The sequence below is a fragment of the Pseudophryne corroboree genome, unplaced genomic scaffold (assembly GCF_028390025.1).
Source record: "Pseudophryne corroboree isolate aPseCor3 unplaced genomic scaffold, aPseCor3.hap2 scaffold_467, whole genome shotgun sequence".
Classification (NCBI taxonomy): Eukaryota; Metazoa; Chordata; class Amphibia; order Anura; family Myobatrachidae; genus Pseudophryne; species Pseudophryne corroboree.
Genome location: NW_026970079.1, coordinates 71,581 through 92,049, shown reverse-complemented (window position 1 = coordinate 92,049; position 20,469 = coordinate 71,581).

Here is a 20,469-nt window from a genome sequence, read left to right as displayed (position 1 = left end):
TCCTCAGTTGCCGTAAGAGGTTTTCAGCTGTGTGCGTATTCTGGAAAGCGGTGATACAAAGCGTAGCCTGCCTAGGAAAGAGTTGGCGTTTGCGAGATGCTGCTACTGGTGCCGCCGCTGCTGTTCTTGCGGCGGGAGTCCATACATCTACCCAGTGGGCTGTCACAGTCATATAGTCCTGACCCTGCCCTGCTCCACTTGTCCACATGTCCGTGGTTAAGTGGACATTGGGTACAACTGCATTTTTTAGGACACTGGTGAGTCTTTTTCTGACGTCCGTGTACATTCTCTGTATCGCCTGCCTAGAGAAGTGGAACCTAGATGGTATTTGGTAACGGGGGCACACTGCCTCAATAAATTGTCTAGTTCCCTGTGAACTAACGGCGGATACCGGACGCACGTCTAACACCAACATAGTTGTCAAGGCCTCAGTTATCCGCTTTGCAGTAGGATGACTGCTGTGATATTTCATCTTCCTCGCAAAGGACTGTTGAACAGTCAATTGCTTACTGGAAGTAGTACAAGTGGGCTTACGACTTCCCCTCTGGGATGACCATCGACTCCCAGCGGCAACAACAGCAGCGCCAGCAGCAGTAGGCGTTACATGCAAGGATGCATCGGAGGAATCCCAGGCAGGAGAGGACTCGTCAGAATTGCCAGTGACATGGCCTGCAGGACTATTGGCATTCCTGGGGAAGGAGGAAATTGACACTGAGGGAGTTGGTGGGGTGGTTTGCGTGAGCTTGGTTACAAGAGGAAGGGATTTACTGGTCAGTGGACTGCTTCCGCTGTCACCCAAAGTTTTTGAACTTGTCACTGACTTATTATGAATGCGCTGCAGGTGACGTATAAGGGAGGATGTTCCGAGGTGGTTAACGTCCTTACCCCTACTTATTACAGCTTGACAAAGGGAACACACGGCTTGACACCTGTTGTCCGCATTTCTGGTGAAATACCTCCACACCGAAGAGCTGATTTTTTTGGTATTTTCACCTGGCATGTCAACGGCCATATTCCTCCCACGGACAACAGGTGTCTCCCCGGGTGCCTGACTTAAACAAACCACCTCACCATCAGAATCCTCCTGGTCAATTTCCTCCCCAGCGCCAGCAACACCCATATCCTCCTCATCCTGGTGTACTTCAACACTGACATCTTCAATCTGACTATCAGGAACTGGACTGCGGGTGCTCCTTCCAGCACTTGCAGGGGGCGTGCAAATGGTGGAAGGCGCATGCTCTTCACGTCCAGTGTTGGGAAGGTCAGGCATCGCAACCGACACAATTGGACTCTCCTTGTGGATTTGGGATTTCGAAGAATGCACAGTTCTTTGCTGTGCTGCTTTTGCCAGCTTGAGTCTTTTCATTTTTCTAGCGAGAGGCTGAGTGCTTCCATCCTCATGTGAAGCTGAACCACTAGCCATGAACATAGGCCAGGGCCTCAGCCGTTCCTTGCCACTCCGTGTGGTAAATGGCATATTGGCAAGTTTACGCTTCTCCTCCGACAATTTTATTTTAGGTTTTGGAGTCCTTTTTTTTCTGATATTTGGTGTTTTGGATTTGACATGCTCTGTACTATGACATTGGGCATCGGCCTTGGCAGACGACGTTGCTGGCATTTCATCGTCTCGGCCATGACTAGTGGCAGCAGCTTCAGCACGAGGTGGAAGTGGATCTTGATCTTTCCCTAATTTTGGAACCTCAACATTTTTGTTCTCCATATTTTAATAGGCACAACTAAAAGGCACCTCAGGTAAACAATGGAGATGGATACTAGTATACAATTATGGACTGCCTGCCGAGTGCAGACACAGAGGTAGCCACAGCCGTGAACTACCGTACTGTACTGTGTCTGCTGCTAATATAGACTGGTTGATAAAGAGATAGTATACTCGTAACTAGTATGTATGTATAAAGAAAGAAAGAAAAACCACGGTTAGGTGGTATATACAATTATGGACGGGCTGCCGAGTACCGACACAGAGGTAGCCACAGCCGTGAACTACCGCACTGTACTGTGTCTGCTGCTAATATATAGACTGGTTGATAAAGAGATAGTATACTCGTAACTAGTATGTATGTATAAAGAAAGAAAAAAAAACCACGGTTAGGTGGTATATACAATTATGGACGGGCTGCCGAGTGCCGACACAGAGGTAGCCACAGCCGTGAACTACCGCACTGTACTGTGTCTGCTGCTAATATAGACTGGTTGATAAAGAGATAGTATACTCGTAACTAGTATGTATGTATAAAGAAAGAAAAAAAAACCACGGTTAGGTGGTATATACAATTATGGACGGGCTGCCGAGTGCCGACACAGAGGTAGCCACAGCCATGAACTACCGCACTGTACTGTGTCTGCTGCTAATATAGACTGGTTGATAAAGAGATAGTATACTCGTAACTAGTATGACTATAAAGAAAGAAAAAAAAACCACGGTTAGGTGGTATATACAATTATGGACGGGCTGCCGAGTGCCGACACAGAGGTAGCCACAGCCGTGAACTACCGCACTGTACTGTGTCTGCTGCTAATATATAGACTGGTTGATAAAGAGATAGTATACTCGTAACTAGTATGTATGTATAAAGAAAGAAAAAAAAACCACGGTTAGGTGGTATATACAATTATGGACGGGCTGCCGAGTGCCGACACAGAGGTAGCCACAGCCGTGAACTACCGCACTGTACTGTGTCTGCTGCTAATATATAGACTGGTTGATAAAGAGATAGTATACTCGTAACTAGTATGTATGTATAAAGAAAGAAAAAAAAAACCACGGTTAGGTGGTATATACAATTATGGACGGGCTGCCGAGTGCCGACACAGAGGTAGCCACAGCCGTGAACTACCGCACTGTACTGTGTCTGCTGCTAATATATAGACTGGTTGATAAAGAGATAGTATACTCGTAACTAGTATGTATGTATAAAGAAAGAAAGAAAAACCACGGTTAGGTGGTATATACAATTATGGACGGGCTGCCGAGTGCCGACACAGAGGTAGCCACAGCCGTGAACTACCGCACTGTACTGTGTCTGCTGCTAATATAGACTGGTTGATAAAGAGATAGTATACTCGTAACTAGTATGTATGTATAAAGAAAGAAAAAAAAACCACGGTTAGGTGGTATATACAATTATGGACGGGCTGCCGAGTGCCGACACAGAGGTAGCCACAGCCGTGAACTACCGCACTGTACTGTGTCTGCTGCTAATATAGACTGGTTGATAAAGAGATAGTATACTCGTAACTAGTATGACTATAAAGAAAGAAAAAAAAACCACGGTTAGGTGGTATATACAATTATGGACGGGCTGCCGAGTGCCGACACAGAGGTAGCCACAGCCGTGAACTACCGCACTGTACTGTGTCTGCTGCTAATATAGACTGGTTGATAAAGAGATAGTATACTACTAATATTATATATACTGGTGGTCAGGTCACTGGTCACTAGTCACACTGGCAGTGGCACTCCTGCAGCAAAAGTGTGCACTGTTTAATTTTAATATACAGGTTGAGTATCCCTTATCCAAAATGCTTGGGACCAGAGGTATTTTGGATATCGGATTTTTCCGTATTTTGGAATAATTGCATACCATAATGAGACATCATGGTGATGGGACCTAAATCTAAGCACAGAATGCATTTATGTTTCATATACACCTTATACACGCAGCCTGAAGGTGATTTAATACAATATTTTTAATAACTTTGTGTATTAAACAAAGTGTGTCTACATTCACACAATTCATTTATGTTTCATATACACCTTATACACACAGCCTGAAGGTCATACAATACAATATTTTTAATAAGTTTGTGTATTAAACAAAGATTGTGTACATTGAGCAATCAAAAAACAAAGGTTTCACTATCTCACTCTCACTCAAAAAAGTCCGTAATTCAGAATATTCCGTATTTCGGAATATTTGGATATGGGATACTCAACCTGTAATATTATGTACTCCTGGCTCCTGCTATAACCTATAACTGGCACTGCAGTGCTCCCCAGTCTCCCCCACAATTATAAGCTGTGTGAGCTGAGCACAGTCAGATATATATATACATTGATGCAGCACACTGGGCTGAGCAGTGCACACAGATATGGTATGTGACTGAGTCACTGTGTGTATCGTTTTTTTCAGGCAGAGAACGGATATATTAAATAAAACAAACAACTGCACTGTCTGGTGGTCACTGTGGTCGTCAGTCACTAAACTCTGCACTCTCTTCTACAGTATCACAGCCTCAGGTCAATCTCTCTCTCTCTCTCTCAACCCTAATCTAAATGGAGAGGACGCCAGCCACGTCCTCTCCCTATCAATCTCAATGCACGTGTGAAAATGGCGGCGGCGCGCGGCTCCTTATATAGAATCCGAGTCTCGCGAGAATCCGACAGCGTCATGATGACGTTCGGGCGCGCTCGGGTTAACCGAGCAAGGCGGGAGGATCCGAGTCTGCTCGGACCCGTGAAAAAAACATGAAGTTCGTGCGGGTTCGGATTCAGAGAAACCGAACCCGCTCATCTCTAGTATCCTCATCAGTGCTCAGTATCACTGCTCATTGTCTTGTGCTGCATTGTGGTGCTCAGTATACTACAGAACATTACTAATAGTCCAGTGCTGCATCTGGCTGCTCAGTGTCAGTTCTAGTAATCTCATCAGTGCTCCGTATCACTGCTCATTGTCTTGTGGTGCTCAGTATACTACAGTACATTACTAATACTCCAGTGTCTTGTGCCGCATATGGCTGCTGTAGGGTGCTGTGGTAGTGTCCTGTCACTGTGCATATGTCATCATTCCAGTCACAGTGATATCTGGTATCTATCTAGTGGTATCTAATTCCAGACATTACCACCGTCTAATTCCAGATATATTACTGGCATATAATTCCACACATTAAAAAATGGAGAACAAAAAGGTGGAGGGTAAAATAGGGAAAGATCAAGATCCACTTCCACCTAGTGCTGAAGCTGCTGCCACTAGTCAAGGCAGAGACAATTCAATGCCATCAACATTATGTAATGATTATACGATACATTATATATCATATCATTGTATGGTTGTAAAATACAACTTAAAAATTTTAATGAATAAATACATAAAGTAGCTTTTATGTAACCTTTTTAAACCTATTAGCATAGACCGAATCTCATCGTGTGTATAGGCCTTTAGTTCAACAACAGCATGGGACCAGTTAGTGTGTTTTGACCACTGCACAGCACCTGGTGTTATATAGTAAGCACCACTATGGCATAGTAGACAGCATTATGGGCCTGATATGAGTGTGACCAGCGGTGATGTGGAATGCAGTAGGAGGTGCTGTTTAGCAAGCACCACTTCTATATTCACCATGCAGTATATTGTGTGAATATAGAAGTGTTGGCTGTGTTATGTATTAGAGTAATTATTGCAGCTCCCAGCTAAAATTGCAACAATGTTTTTTAGTGACAAGCTGCAGAACTTCCGGCAGGGAAGCCAGTTCTTTTTGGAAGAAAATCGACAGAGCCGAAATCTGGACCTTAATGGACCCCAATTTGAGGCCCATATTCACCCCTGACTGTAGGAAGTGCAGGAATCGACCCAGTTGAAATTCCTCCGTTGGGGCCTTCCTGTCCTCACACCAAGCAACATATTTTCGCCATATGTGGTGATAATGTTTTGCGGTCACGTCCTTCCTGGCTTTGATCAGCGTAGGAATGACTTCCTCCGGAATGCCCTTTTCCTTCAGGATCCGGTGTTCAACAGCCATGCCGTCAAACGCAGCCGCGGTAAGTCTTGGAACAGACAAGGCCCCTGCTGCAGCAGGTCTTGTCTGAGCGGTAGAGGCCATGGGTCCTCCGAGATCATTTCTTGAAGTTCTGGGTACCAAGCTCTTCTTGGCCAATCCGGAATAATGAGTATAGTTCTTACTCTTCTCCTTCTTATTATCCTCAGCACCCTTGGTATGAGAGGAAGAGGAGGAAACACATAAACCGACCGGTACACCCACGGTGTCACTAGAGCGTCCAACGCTATCGCCTGAGGGTCCCTTGACCTGGCGCAATAGTTTTCTAGCTTTTTGTTGAGGCGGGACGCCATCATGTCCACCTGTGGCCATTCCCATCGGTTTGTAATCAGCCGGAAGACTTCTGGATGAAGTCCCCACTCTCCCGGGTGGAGGTCGTATCTGCTGAGGAAGTCTGCTTCCCAGTTGTCCACTCCTGGAATAAACACTGCCGACAGTGCTAACACGTGATTTTCCGCCCATCGGAGAATCTTCGTGGCTTCTGCCATCGCCATCCTGCTTCTCGTCCCGCCTTGTCGGTTTACATGGGCGACCGCCGTGATGTTGTCTGACTGAATCAGTACTGGCTGACTTTGAAGCAGGGGTCTTGCCTGACTTAGGGCATTGTAAATAGCTCTTAGTTCCAGAATATTTATGTGTAGGGACATTTCCTGGCTTGACCATAGTCCCTGGAAATTTCTTCCCTGTGTGACTGCTCCCCAGCCTCGAAGGCTGGCGTCCGTGGTTACCAGGACCCAGTCCTGTATGCCGAATCTGCGGCCCTCCAGAAGATGAGCACTCTGCAGCCACCACAGTAGAGACACCCTGGTCCTTGCAGACAGGGTTATCCTCTGATGCATCTGAAGATGCGATCCGGACCACTTGTCCAACAGATCCCACTGAAAGATCCGTGCATGGAACCTTCCGAACGGAATTGCTTCGTAAGAAGCTACCATCTTTCCCAGGACTCGCGTGCAGTGGTGCACCGACACCTGTTTTGGTCTTAGGAGGTCTCTGACTAGCGATGACAACTCCTTGTCCTTCTCCTCCGGGAGAAACACCCTTTTCTGTTCTGTGTCCAGAACCATCCCCAGGAACAATAGACTTGTTGCAGGAACCAGCTGCGACTTTGGAATATTCAGGATCCAGCCGTGCTGTTGTAGCACCTGCCGAGCAAGTGCTACTCCGATCAACAACTGTTCCTTGGACCTCGCCTTTATCAGGAGATCGTCCAAGTACGGGATAATTATAACTCCCTTTTTTCGCAGGAGTATCATCATCTCGGCCATTACCTTGGTAAACACCCTCGGTGCCGTGGACAGACCAAACGGCAGCGTCTGGAATTGGTAATGACAGTCCTGTACCACAAATCTGATGTACTCCTGGTGAGGAGAGTAAATGGGGACATGCAGGTAAGCATCCTTGATGTCCAGTGATACCATGTAATCCCCTTCCTCCAGGCTTGAGATAACCGCCCTGAGCGATTCCATCTTGAACTTGAACCGTTTTATATACGTGTTCAAAGATTTAAAATTTAAAATGGGTCTCACCGAACCGTCCGGTTTCGGTACCACAAACATTGTGGAATAGTAACCCCTTCCTTGTTGAAGGAGGGGTACCTTGACTATCACCTGCTGCAAATACAGCTTGTGAATTTGCCTCTATCACAGCCTCCCTGTCCAAGGGAGATGTTGGCAAGGCAGATTTTAGGAAACGGCGAGGGGGAGACGTCTCGAATTCCAGCTTGAATCCCTGAGACACTACTTGTAGAATCCAGGGATCCACCTGTGAGCAAGCCCACTGATTGCTGAAGCACTTGAGACGGGCCCCCACCGCACCTGGCTCCACCAGTGGAGCCCCAGCGTCATGCTTTGGACTTAGCGGAAGCGGGGGAGGACTTTTGTTCCTGGGAACTGGCTGTATATATATATATATATGCACACACACACACATGTATATACATGTATACACAAATACACGTATGTACATGTTTATGTATGTATAATACACTGATAGAGTACATTATATTTATGAATTAATTGCTTCCCGATTCTGCAGCAGCATCATCAGCACCATCAGTGTTACTCACAGTCACTTCACACTGACTGCTGCACAACACATCACTTAATTTCCGGGCCGCCCGCCACCTGGTGAAGAGACATGGGAGATGAAGGACCAGCAGTGCCACGTTGAGCGGAAGTATTGTGAATTAGTTACCCACACACTCCTTGTGACACCTGCTCCCCGTCTGCCCTCCCACCCGCCGCCTGCCATCCGGAACCCGCACTGACAAGTAAGTCTCAGCAGAATGTGTCTGCCGGCGGCTCCCAGTCCCCCCTAGAGGAACACTGCCAGTGGTGTGGCAGCCGCGGCAAACTAGGACTGAGAGACCGCAGCGGGAGGAAAGCACGGGTGGGCGGGAGGAGAGCATAGGCGGACATCACCACGTCACATTGCAAGGTGACACCAGTCCCCCCAGTGAGGCCGCCGACGAATGCACTCAGCATAGTATTAGCAGCAGGCAGAGGGGGGGCGGGCGCAGCGGTGGTGGGAGGTACGGAAATGAGCTACAGGCTAGGCTCCACCGATCACACACTCAGCGATCACTGTGCCACAGCAAGCGTGGCGTGCAGCGGTGCTGGACATTAGGGAGTGCCTGTGCGCACCAGGCACCCCCTGTACGCACGCCTATGCGCTACCACCCCCCATATGCCACACTACATCACTATGCTATAGCCCTCCCATATGCTGCACTTCATAGTTACACTATACCCCCCATACAACATACTACATCACCACACTACACTACTCACAATAAAATTAAAACATCCCAGTTCCTCATTCTTAATGAGCTCACGTGAGTTCTCTCCCCAACGGAGCTCCAGACCAAGTAACAATGAAGACACCAGCAGTGTGTAGGGGGCAGGCCTGGTCCACTTGTCAGGAGAGAGCAGTCACTGGAGGGTAAGAAGGGGGCGGGGCCTAGTCCTACAGACGGGAGAGAGCACAGACAGGAGAGAGCAAGGTACAGGGGTAGAAGGGGACGGCGGGGACGGCTGATGTGAAGAAGGGGGCGGGGCCTATTCTTGCATCCTTTCAAAATTCGACTTTTTAAAATTCGACATTTGACAAATTCGACTTTTCTGCAATGGTACAAATGCGGCAATTCAACAAAAGTATATTCAATTGAAGTTTGTAAATTCGACAACAGTGCTTTTAAACAGTAAATTCGTCATTTTCAATCCGCCACACTTTGCAGGCGGAATCTAATAAAAAAAATTTAAAACATGTTTTTTTTGGGGTAATAGCATATCTATTTATATTAGAAGGGATTAGGTACTTGGTTTGTCTTTTTTGGAGGCACAAGTATTATTTATATATTTTTTAAAAGATTATTATTATTTTTTTTTTAAATGGAATGTGAAAAACCCGGAAAAGAAAAATTGCGTGGGGTCCCCCCTCCAAAGCATAACCAGCCTCGGGCTCTTCGAGCCGGTCCTGGTTCTAAAAATCCGGGGGAAAAACGGACAGGGGATCCCCCGTATTTTTAAAACCAGCTCCGGGCTCTGCGCCTGGTGCTGGTGCAAAAAATACGGGGGACAAAAAGAGTAGGGTCCCCCATTATTTTTACACCAGCATCGGGCTCCACTAGCTGGACAGATAATGCCACAGCCGGGGGTCACTTTTATACAGTGGCATTAAATATCCAACTAGTCACCCCTGGCCGGGGTACCCTGGGGGAGTGGGGACCCCTTCAATCAAGGGGTCCCCCCCCCAGCCACCCAAGGGCCAGGGGTGAAGCCCGAGGCTGTCCCCCCATCCAAGGGCTGCGGATGGGAGGCTGATAGCCTTGAGAAAATTGAAAGAATATTGTTTTTTCCAGTAGTACTACAAGTCCCAGCAAGCCTCCCCCGCAATCTGGTACTTTGAGAACCACAAGTACCAGCATGCGGGAGAAAAACGGGCCCGCTGGTACCTGTAGTTCTACTGGGGAAAAAATACCCAAATAAAAACAGGACACAGACACCGTGAAAGTATAACTTTATTTCACACCTGCCGACACACACATACTTACCTATGTTGACACGAAGCAGTCGGTCCTCTTCTCCAAGTAGAATCCACGGGTACCTGAAAATAAAAGATAATTATACTCACCTGATCCAGGTTCCAGATTAAATCCACGTACTTGGCAAAACAACAAACCGAACACCCGGACCAGACGGACTGAAAGGGGTCCCATGTTTACACATGGGACCCCTTTCCACGAATGCAGACATCCGAATCTCGCGGGAATCCGACAGCGGGATGATGACGTTCGGGCGCGTTCGGGTTAGCCGAGCAAGGCGGGAAGGTTCGAAACTGCCTCGGACCCATGTAAAATGGGTGAAGTTCGGAGGGTCCGGATTCCGACGAACCGAAACCACTCATCACTAGTATGTACGTGTGTGTCAGGTGCCGTGTACGTACGTACGTACGTACGTACGTACATGTGTGTCAGGTGTCGTGCGTGTACGTGTGTGTGTGTGTGTGTCAGGTGGCGCGTACCTACATGTGTGTATGTCAGGTGCTGTGCATGTGTGTACGTACACGCGTGTATGTGTCAGGTGCCGCGCGTGTACGTGTGTGTGTGTGTGCCAGGAGCCACGCGTGTACATGCGTGAGGGTGTCAGGAGCCGCGCGTATACGTACATACGTGTAGGTTTCAGGTGCCGCGCGTATACATACGTGTGTGTGTCAGGAGCCGAGCGTGTACGTACATGTGTGTGTGTCAGGAGCAACGCGCGTGTGTGTCAGGAGCCACACGTGTGCATACGTGTGTGTGTCAGGTGCCACACATGTACGTACGTACGTAAGTACGTACGTACGTGTGTGTGTCAGGTGCCGAGCGTGTACGTGTGTGTGTCAAGTGCCGCGTGTGTACGTACGTATGTGTGTGCCTGGAGCCGCGCGTGTACATACATGTGTGTGTGTGTGTGTGTGTGTGTCTCAGGTGCTGTACGTGTATGTGTGTGTCTCAGGTGCTGCACGTGTATATGTGTGTATTTCAGGTGCTGCATTTGTATGCGTCAGCTGCCACGTGGGTGTCAGGTGTTGAGCGTGTATGTGTTTGTGTCAGCTGTCGCATCTGTATGTGTGTGACTGTCAGGTGCTGCGCGTGTATGTGTGTGTCAGGTGCTGTTCATGTATGTGGGAGTGGCAGGTGCTGCATGTGTATATATGTGTGAGTGGCAGGTGCTGCGTGTGTATACGATTGTGTGTGAGGTGCTGCGAGTGTATGTGTGTGTTAGGTGCTCTGAGTGTATATGATTGTGTGTCAGGTGCTGTGCGTGTGTGCGTTAAATGCCACATGTATATATGTGTGTCAGGTGCTGCGTGTGTGTGTGTGTGTGTGTCAGGTGCTGCATGTTTGTATGTGTGTGTGTGTGTGTCAGGTGCTGCATGTCTGTATGTGTGTGTGTCAGGCGCTGCATGTCTGTGTGTGTGTGTGTGTGTCAGGTGCTGCATGTCTGTATATGTGTGTGGGTGTGTCAGGTGATGCATGTCTGTGTGTGTGGGTGTGTGTGGGTGTGTCAGGTGCTGCATGTCTGTGTGTGTGTGTGTGTCTGTCAGGTGCTGCATGTGTGTGTCAGGTGCTGCATGTCTGCGTGTGTGTGTGTCAGGCGCAGTATGTCTGCGTGTGTGTGTCAGGCGCTGCATATCTGTGTCAGGTGCTGTGTGTGTGTGTGTGTGTGTGTGTGTGTGCGCGTGTCTGTCAGGTGCTGCGTGTCTGCGTGTGTGTCAGGCGCTGCGTGTCTGCGTGTGTGTCAGGCGCTGCGTGTCTGCGTGTGTGTCAGGCGCTGCGTGTCTGCGTGTGTGTCAGGCGCTGCGTGTCTGCGTGTGTGTCAGGCGCTGCGTGTCTGCGTGTGTGTCAGGCGCTGCGTGTCTGTCAGGCGCTGCGTGTCTGCGTGTGTGTCAGGCGCTGCGTGTCTGTCAGGCGCTGCGTGTCTGCGTGTGTGTCAGGCGCTGCGTGTCTGTCAGGCGCTGCGTGTCTGCGTGTGTGTCAGGCGCTGCGTGTCTGCGTGTGTGTCAGGCGCTGCGTGTCTGCGTGTGTGTCAGGCGCTGCGTGTGTGTCAGGCGCTGCGTGTGTGTCAGGCGCTGCGTGTGTGTCAGGCGCTGCGTGTGTGTGTGTGTGTCAGGCGCTGCGTGTCTGCGTGTGTGTCAGGCGCTGCGTGTCTGCGTGTTTGTGTGTCAGGTGCTGCGTGTGTGTGTCAGGTGCTGCGTGTGTGTGTGTCAGATGCTGCGTGTCTGCGTGTGTGTCAGGTGCTGCGTGTGAGTATGTCAGGTGCTGCGTGTGTCAGGAGCATGTGAGTGTCAGGTGCGTGTGTGTGTCAGGCGCTGCGTGTGTCAGGCGCTGCCTGTGCGTGTGCGTGTGTGTCAGGCGCTGCCTGTGCGTCAGGCGCTGCGTGTCTGTGTGTGTCAGGCGCTGCGTGTCTGTGTGTGTCAGGCGCTGCGTGTCTGTGTGTGTCAGGCGCTGCGTGTGTGTCAGGCGCTGCCTGTGCGTGTGTGCCAGGCGCTGCCTGTGCGTGTGTGCCAGGCGCTGCCTGTGCGTGTGTGTCAGGCGCCGCGCGTGTCAGGCGCCGCGTGTCTGTCAGGCTCCGCGTGTCTGTCAGGCGCCGCGTGTCTGTCAGGCGCCGCGTGTCTGTCTGGCGCCGCGTGTGCGTCAGGCGCCGCGTGTGCGTCAGGCGCCGCGTGTGCGTCAGGCGCCGCATTTCTATGTGCGTCAGGCGCCGCTTGTGAGTGTGTGCGTGTGTGTCAGGTCCGTGTGAGTGTCAGGTGCTGCGTCTGTGTGTGCGTGTGTCAGGTGCTGCGTGTGTGTCAGGTGCTGCGTGTGAGTGTGTGTGCGCGTGTGTCAGGTCCGTGTGAGTGTCAGGTGCTGTGTGTGTGTGTGTCAGGTGCTGTGTGTGTGCGTGTGTGTCAGGTGCTGTGTGTGTGTGTGTGTGTGTCAGGTGCTGTGTGTGTGCGTGTGTGTCAGGCGCTGCATATGCGTATGCGTGTCAGGCGTTGCATGTCTGTGTGTGTCAGGTGCTGCGTGTCTGGGGGGGGTGGCCGGACACACAGCAGAGAGGGGAGGGTGACCGGACACACGGCAGGGAGGGGAGGGGGTAGGGGGTGGCCGAACACAGCAGGAAGAGGGGGGAGTTGCCGAACACACAGCAGGGGAGGGGAGGGGATGGTGGCCAGACAAACAGCAGGGGAGGGGAGGGTAGGCCGGACACACAGCAGGTGAGGGGGGGGGTGGCTGGACACACAGCAGGGAGGGGGGGTAGGCAGGACACACAGCAGGGGAGGGGAGGGTGGCCGGAAAAACAGCAGGGAGGGGGGGGGTAGGCCGGACACACAGCAGGGGAGGGGGGGTGGCTGGACACACAGCAGGTGAGGGGGGGGCTGGACACACAGCAGGTGAGGGGGGGGGGGCTGGACACACAGCAGGTGAGGGGGGGGGGGCTGGACACACAGCAGGTGAGGGGGGGGGAGCTGGACACACAGCAGGTGAGGGGGGGGGGCTGGACACACAGCAGGTGAGGGGGGGGGGCTGGACACACAGCAGGTGAGGGGGGGGGGGTGCTGGACACACAGCAGGTGAGGGGGGGGGGCTGGACACACAGCAGGTGAGGGGGGGGGGGGCTGGACACACAGCAGGTGAGGGGGGGGGGGCTGGACACACAGCAGGTGATGGGGGGGCTGGACACACAGCAGGTGAGGGGGGGGGGCTGGACACGCAGCAGGTGAGGGGGGGGCTGGACACGCAGCAGGGGAGGGGGGGTAGGCCGGACACACAGCAGGGGAGGGGAGGGTGGCCGGACACACAGCAGGGGAGGGGAGGGTGGCCAGACACACAGCAGGGGAGGGGAGGGTGGCCGGACAAACAGCAGGGAGGGGTAGGCCGGACACACAGCAGGGGAGGAGGGGGGGGGGGCTGGACACACAGCAGGTGAGGGGGGGGGGGCTGTACACACAGCAGGTGAGGGGGGGTAGGCCGGACACACAGCAGGGAGGGGGGGGGGGGTAGGCCGCCGCGGACACACAGCAGGGGAGGGGAGGGTGGCCGGACAAACAGCAGGGAGGGGGGGGTAGGCCGGACACACAGCAGGTGAGGGGGGGGGTGGCTGGACACACAGCAGGTGAGGTGGGGGGTCTGGACACACAGCAGGGAGGGGTGGGGGTAGGCCGGACAAACAGCAGGGAGGGGGGGGGTAGGCCGGACACACAGCAGGGAGGGGGGGGGGGCTGGACACACAGCAGGGGGGGGGTAGGCCGGACACACAGCAGGTGAGGGGGGGGGTGGCTGGACACACAGCAGGGAGGGGGGGTAGGCCGGACACACAGCAGGTGAGGGGGGGGGGGGGGCTGGACACACAGCAGGTGAGGGGGGGGGCTGGACACACAGCAGGTGAGGGGGGGGGCTGGACACACAGCAGGTGAGGGGGGGTGGGGGTAGGCCGGACACACAGCAGGTGAGGGGGGGGGTGGCTGGACACACAGCAGGGAGGGAAGGGGGTAGGGGGGTGGCCTTATTATAATAACCGTGTGGGGGAGGAGTCTGCGGCGGTGGGTGAATGAGATGTGGGGGCAGGCTGCTAAGGGTGCAGGGGAGGAGGGGAAGGGAGCCGGATGGATCTGAATGTGAGCCGCACGTAAGGGACCATACTGATCCTCCCCACCTCAGCCCGCTGGTGCTGCTGCTGCCTGACTTCTTCCGTGCAGCACAGCTGTCTTCTCCGGCTGCCGCTCCCGCACCCGCTTCAGGTGTGGGGGTACCACACCGCTCAGTAGGCAAGCGCTGTCAGTCAGGAGTCAGCGCTGCACCGGATGTCTCTTCTGGATGTCCTCTGACTTTCTCCTGCGGCGCAACTCCAGCTATTCCTCCCGCTGCGGCTCCCACTTCGGGTAAGGGGACCATATTGCTCAGTAGTGAGCACTTTCGGTAAGCCTGCGGCTGCTATGCCGCTACCCCTCTCCTCCACAGTCCTAATGGGTCGCTGCAGTCTGTAAGGGACCGCAGGTGCACACACCCAGGAACCGCTGGCTCTCCTCCCGCTGCCAGCAGCTACTTTTATAACCTCAGCCTGCACGAGACCCCTTCCCTCACTCACTCTCGCTCTCCTGGCGGCCACTGCGCAGCCGCAACAAATTGAAAAGCCTTATCTCTATAATGGGGCATATTTCTCTTAATTAAAAAAACCCTATAACTTTCTGAAAAACCACAACCCCAAAAGGCACTACACTGGGGCATACTCTATCTAGTAAAACAAACCCCAAGTCTTAATTCGTCCTCTATCCGGAGTTATGCCTTCCCAAAAAATATCTAATTCACTCTATAGGAAAACGGTGTCAAAAAGCCACAAAGGAAGTCACAGAAAAAAACTGACAGTTGGAACTTTAGGTTACTCCCAATTCCTCATTTTTTATTATTTTGCCCTGAAATTTGGCATGCAGCACCGGGTGACGATTCTACACGCCCATGCCAAATTTCAGCTCAGTACGTCCAATCAGTTTTGAGGTGTAGCCCCTCAAACACCATGCCCCCATCTCAGAAGTTCCCTATGGGAGAATTCCGTTTGTTCGATTCAGCCTTAATATAAGGGCACGACCGTGCCCTTATAATATCTATCTATCTATCTATCTATCTATCTATCTATCTATCTATCTATCTATCTATCTATCTATCTATCTATCTATCTATCGTATGTGTGTGTATATATACACATCTATACATACATGCGCTAACACCTGGACATACACTGATGTACCCACACCTAATATCCATACATACACGCCCTGACACCTGGACATACACCAACATTCCCACACCTGCATCTATACATACACATGCTGACACCTGGACATACACCAACATACAAGCACCTGCATCTATATATACACGCGCTGACAAATGGACATACACCGACGTACCCACACTTGCATCTATACATACATGCACTGACATCTGGACATACAAGCACCTGCATCTATACATACACGCGCTGACACCTGAACCTACACTGACCTTCCCACACCTGCATCTATACATACACATTCTGACACCTGGACATACACAGACGTACCCACACCTGCATCTATACATACACGCGTTGACACCTGGACGTACACTGACGTACACACACCTACATCTATATATGCATGGATGCAAATGTGGGTACGTCTGTATACGTCCAGGTGTTAGCATGTGTATGTATAGATGTTAGGTGTGGGTACATCAGTGTATGTCCAGGTGTCAGCACATGTATGTATAGATTCACATGTGGGTAAACCGGTGTACGTCCACGTGTCAGCATGTGTAGGTATAGATGCAGGTGTGGGTACGTTGGTGTACGTTTAGGGGTCAGCGTGTTAATGTATAGATGTTGGTGTGTGTATGTCAGTGTACGTACAGATATAGGTGTGTGTGTGTATGTATGTATGTATGTATGTATGTGTATAGAGGAAGGTGTGATACATACATATAACACATACATGATAGATACATACATATATCACACACACGATAGATAGATAGATAGATAGATAGATAGATAGATAGATAGATAGAACACATACATACAAGATAGATACATACATACATACATGATAGATACATATATATACACACACATACGATAGATAGATAGATATATCACAAACATATATGATTCATACATATATCACACACACATACATGATACATACATGAGAAAGACCTGGGATGGTGATGAGGCCAGGGCCCCCTGCTGATGTTGCGTTGAGGAAGGCAGTGTTCCAGGGCGGATGCCAGTCGGGGAGAGCGCCGCGCAGCCCGGGAAAAATACTGCTGAGGAGCTACATCTGGAAGAGCCCCTGGGAGGGAGAGTGCCACATGCACCATCCTGCGCGGCAGACTCTGCAGGCCTGCACATGGGAAGGGAGGTCTCTGGCCACACGTACTCACCCTTCTGCTGAAGCCCCGCTGCTGTCCCCATCAGCGCTCTCCAGCGGGGAGCGGGGCCAGGATGAACCTCAACCTGTGAGAACTATCTTCATGATCAAGAGATCTCATATGCAAGATAAGTATGTGTTGGGATAGGGCTGGGGAGGGCGGCTGCTCGGGCACACCCCCGTCAAGTTAAGGAGATTTAACTGAGGAAGCACAAGGGAACTCTCGTCTGGGGACAACAACTGCAGGGAGACCACATCTTTTCAGATGAACATGGGAGGGCGGAAGGCTGCCTAATACTGAAGCACCCTCAGACATTAAACCATATGCAACAACTATTGCAAGCATTCCTGGGGGAAGGTCTGCAGCAGACGGTGATGTCATCCAAGCAGTGGGCCAAAGTTGGCTGGAACCCTCATCTGTATATGAAAAGAGAAAAGGGGCATGCAGGGCATGGCGGCCTTTTGCGGCGCTTGGATAACCCCAAGTTTGCATTAAACACCCCCACCCTCCTTCGGTGTGGGGCTCATGTTGGCCATGCCCAAGCCCCTGAAGCATTCAAGCTGATTTCTTGCAGCAGCTGGGCACTGTAACAGCTTCAGAGCTGCTCTACAAGACAAGTAAAAGGGTGTGGGCCCTGCAGCACCACCTGTAGTTTGCATACACACACATATATAGGACAGCATCTCTTATATGCCCCAGGGTCAATAAAATAGTATCCTTGTCTAGGCTATCCATCCCCTCAGATAAGGTATTTGTCCATGCCGCTACAGCACTACACACCCAGGCCGACGCAATTGCCGGTCTGAGTAAGGTACCTGAATGTGTATAAATGGACTTCAGGGTAATCTCCTGTTTGCGGTCAGCACACTCTTTGAGGGTAGCCGTATCCTGGGACGGGACGGCTATCTTCTTGGATAAGCGTGTTAATGCTTTGTCCACCCTAGGGGAGGATTCCCATCGTAACCTATCCGTTGATGGGAAAGGATACGCCATAAGAATCCATTTGGAAATCTGCAGTCTTTTATCTGGAGATTCCCAAGCTTTTTCACATAACTCGTTCAGCTCGTGTGAGGGGGGAAAGGTTACCTCAGGCTTCTTTCCCTTGTACATATGTACCCTCTTGTCAGCGACAGGGGGTTCCTCTGTGATGTGCAAAACATCTTTTATTGCCATAATCATAAATCGAATGGATTTTGCCAATTTTGGCTGTAACTTTGCATCATCGTAATCGACACTGGAGTCAGAATCCGTGTCGGTATCTGTGTCAACAATCTGGGATAGTGGGCGCTTATGAGACCCTGACAGTCCCTGCAACATAGGATCAGGCATGGGTTGAAACCCTGACTGTCCCAAAGCTTCTGCCTTGTCTAATCTTTTGTGCAATGAGTTTACACTAGCATTTAAAACATTCCACATATCCATCCAATCAGCTGTCGGCGGAGACACCACATTCATTTGCTCCCGCTCCTCTCTAATATAGCCTTCTTCCTCAGACATGTCGACACACGTGTACCGACACACTTCACACACAGGGAATGCTTTTTCTGAAGACAGTTTCCCCACAAGGCCCTTTGGAGAGACAGAGAGAGAGTATGCCAGCACACCCCCCAGCGCTATATAACCCAGGAATAAAACAGTAACTTAATGTTTGCCCAGTAGTGCTGCTGTATGTAATTTGCGAATTATGTGCCCCCCCCCCCCCTCTTTTCAACCCTCTTGTCTAACGTGGTATAAGCAGGGTAGAGTCCGGGGAGCTTCCTCTCAGCGGTGCTGTGGAGAAAAAATGGCGCTGGTGAGTGCTGAGGGAGAAGCCCCGCCCCCTCGGAGGCGGGCTTCTGTCCCGCTTAAACTGTAAAATTGGTGGGGGCTTATACATATATAAAGTGCCCAGCTGTATATATGTTATATTTTTGCGAAAGAGGTTTATATTGCTGCCCAGGGCGCCCCCCCTGCGCCCTGCACCCTTACAGTGACCGGTGTATGTGAGGTGTATGGGAGCAAAGGCGCACAGCTGCAGTGCTGTGCGTTACCTCAGTGAAGATCATGAAGTCTTCTGCCGCCTCTGAAGTCTTCTTTTCTTCTCATACTCACCCGGCTTCTATCTTCCGGCTCTGCGAGGGGGACGGCGGCGCGGCTCTGGGACGGACGGCGAGGGTGAGATCCTGAGTACCAATCCCACTGGAGCTAATGGTGTCCAGTAGCCTAAGAAGCAGGACCTTGCAACTCAGAGAGTAGGGCTGCTTCTCTCCCCTCAGTCCCTCGATGAGGGAGTCTGTTGCCAGCAGTGCTCCCTGAAAATGAAAAACCTAACAAAATACTTTCTGTCAGAAAGCTCAGGAGAGCTCCTGAAAAGCACCCAGTCTCCACTGGGTACAGTATCAAACTGAGGTCTGGAGGAGGGGCATAGAGGGAGGAGCCAGTGCACACCCAGAACTAAAGTCTTTCTTAAAGTGCCCATGTCTCCTGCGGAGCCCGTCTATCCCCATGGTCCTTACGGAGTCCCCAGCATCCTCTAGGACGTTAGAGAAAATAGGATTTTAATACCTACCGGTAAATCCTTTTCTCTTAGTCCGTAGAGGATGCTGGGCACCCGTCCCAGTGCGTACTGTGTCTGCAGTTATTAAATGGCCCTTAACTCCAGAACATTTATGTGGAGATGAAAACATCCAAGGAAGACTTGACCATCTTCCTTGGATGTTTTCCCCCTGTGTGACTGCTCTCCAGCCTCAGAGGGTTGCATCCGTGGTCCCTAGGATCCCGTCCTGGATCCCGAACCATCGCCCCTCTAGGTGGTGAGAACTATGCAGCCTCCAATGGAGTGAGATTCTGGTCTTGGAAGACAGGATTATCCTCCGGTGCATGTGTAGGTGGGATCCGGACCACTTGTCCAACAGGTCCCACTGGAACACTCTGGCATGGAACCTGCCAAACTGAATGGCCTCGTAGGCCGCAACCATCTTCCCCAGCAACTGAATGCATTGATGGATTAACACTCTTGCTGGTTTCAGAATTTGTTTGACCAGACTCTGGATCTCCAGAGCCTTTCCACTAGAAGAAAACCTCTTCTGTGTCCAGTATCACTCCCAAAAACAACAACCGCGTCATTGGGACCAACTGCGATTTTGGCAAGTTTAGGAGCCAACCATGTTGTTGAAGAACTGTCAGGGAGAGTAGATGTTTTGCACCAACTGGTCCCTGGATCTCGCCTTTATCAGGAGATCATCCAAGTACGGGATAATTGTGACTCCTTGCTTGCGAAGGAGAACCATCATTTCCGCCATCACCCTGGTGAAAATCCTCGGAGCCGTGGACAGACCAAACGGCAACGTCTGAAATTGGTAATGACAATCCTGAATTGCAAACCTCAGGTAGCTTGATGCAGTGGCTAAATGGGAACATATAAGTAGGCATCCTTTATGTCTACCAAAACCATGAAATCTCCTTTATCCCCCGGACTGGAGATCACTACCCTGAGAGATTCCATCTTGAAATTGAATTTCTTTAGGTAGAAATTAAGGGATTTCAGATTTAAGATTGGTCTGACTGAGCCGTCCGGCTTGGGACCACGAAGAGGCTTGAATAAAAACCTTCTCCCTGCTGACTAAGGCTGATTTGAACAATCGGTGAGGGGGAACGTCTTAAAACCCCAGTTTGTACCTTTGGGACACTATTTGTAAAGCCCACGAGTCCAGGTCCGAATGAATCCAGAACTGACTGAAGAGTTTTAGACGTGCCCCCCACTG